The following is a 2,166-nucleotide window of genomic DNA, read 5'->3' on the forward strand; positions in this document are numbered from 1 at the left end:
GGGTTGTTAGGTAGTTTTGGACCCCTATGTTCATATACTTAAGTATATGTGTGATGAGGAGTTGAATTATGCATGTTTTGAGAGGTTGAAGGGGAAGAGGAGGTTGTTTGCCGTTGGAGCTGAGTTCTGGATGAACTCAGGTTCGGCAGCCGAAGGTTCATTCGGCCGCCGAACCCCTTGCATGGTGGCTTTGGCTGCCACAGCTTGCCCCTGAGTGTTTTTGAGGTTCGGCTCTATTTGGGGGATTCAGCCGCCGAAGGTGCCGCCGAAGGTTAGAGACTTTCGTCTTTAGAGTGTGTTTTGGCCCCCGAAACTTGCCCCCGAAAGGGTTCGGCCGCCGAAGATTTGAGATTCGGCCGCCGAAGGTGCTTGAGTTTCGTCTCTGGAGAGGACTTTCGGCCGCCGAACCTGCTGCCGAAAGTGTTCTGTCCAGCTTTTCTTTTGCATGCTTTGCATGAGTTTTAGAGTGAGTTTAAGGGGATTCATGTGGAGTTTAATAGAGTTATTCTTAAGTAAGTTTGGTCCCTCATTTGAGTCTTTCTATGCTTACACAGATCAGAGGAACCAGAGAGAGCAGCAGTGAGTACTGCTCCAGAGTTTACTGAACCTGCAGAGTCAGTCCAGACAGCCAGAGGTGAGTGGAACTAAACTTATTACTCGTTTTAATTAAGACATTAACTACTTGCATCTTTCATGCATCATAATTATGCAATAGGTTGATTGCATTAGAATTCACCAAGATGTTGCATTGCATAGCTATATTGTTGATGTGGGTGAATGCTGAATGATCCAATAGTCTCTGAGTTAAGACTAGGAGCCTTTGACTACGCCCTGGCAGGTATAGTAAAGTCCAGGAGCCTTTGACTACGCCCTGGCAATGGTAAGTACAGGTGTTATATACACATATAGATATATGAGACAGGAAATCCAGGTGCCTTTGACTATGCCCTGGTATGAGTTACTGGCCCAGACCCACTACAGTAACTGAGATTAAAAGCTTTCTGGGACTGCCAGGTTACTACAGGAGGTTCGTACAGGACTTCTCAAAGATAGCAGCTCCTATGACCAAATTGACTCAGAAGAACCAGAAGTTTATCTGGTCAGATCAGTGTGAAGAGAGCTTTGAGGAGCTCAAGAAGAGATTGACAATAGCACCAGTGCTAGCTCTGCCTGTTAGTGACGAGGATTTCACAGTGTTCTGTGATGCATCTCGAGTGGGATTGGGTTGTGTTCTTATGCAATAGGATAAGGTGATTGCTTATGCTTCTAGACAGTTGAAGAAGCACGAGTTGAATTACCCCACCCATGACCTTGAGATGGCAGCAGTTATCTTTGCACTCAAGATGTGGAGGCATTACCTCTATGGGGTTAAATGCGAGATCGTCACTGATCATAAGAGTTTACAGTACATCTTGAGCCAGAGGGAGCTGAATTTAAGGCAGAGAAGATGGGTAGAATTGCTTAGTGATTATGATTGTAAGATTCATTATCATCCGGGTAAGGCGAATGTTGTGGCAGACGCCTTAAGCCGTAAGTCACTAGGCAGTTTATCTCATATAGCAGCAGAGCGGAGACCAGTAGTGATGGAGCTTTACAAGCTCATTGAGGAGGGGTTACAGCTAGAGTTGTCTGGTACAGGTGCATTGATAGCATAGATGAGAGTGACACCAGTGTTTCTGGAGTAGATAGCTCAAAGACAGCACAAGGATCCGGAGTTGATAAAAATTGCCAAGACTGTTCAGTCAGGCAACAATGCGGAGTTTAGATTTGACAGCCAAAGGATCCTTCGTTATGGGAGTCGACTTTGTGTACCAGATAATAGCAGTCTGAAGGAAGACATTATGAGAGAAGCTCATAATGTGAGGTATAGTGTTCACCTAGGAGCCACCAAGATGTATCAGGATCTGAAAAAGGTGTATTGGTGGCCATCCATGAAAAAGGAAGTGGCGCAGTTTGTGACAGCCTGTGACGTTTGTCAGCGGGTGAAATTAGAACATCAGAAGCCGGCTGGAATGCTTAACCCACTGCCGATTCCAGAATGGAAATGGGAGAGCATAGCTATGGATTTTGTAGTGGGCTTACCGGCAGCAGCCAACAGGTGTAATACCCGGCTCGAGTCCGGCACCAGAATTCTTGTCGTCCGGTGGACTCCGGGATGTCGGAATC

Source organism: Manihot esculenta, chromosome 17 (genome assembly GCF_001659605.2).
Source record: "Manihot esculenta cultivar AM560-2 chromosome 17, M.esculenta_v8, whole genome shotgun sequence".
Classification (NCBI taxonomy): domain Eukaryota; kingdom Viridiplantae; phylum Streptophyta; class Magnoliopsida; order Malpighiales; family Euphorbiaceae; genus Manihot; species Manihot esculenta.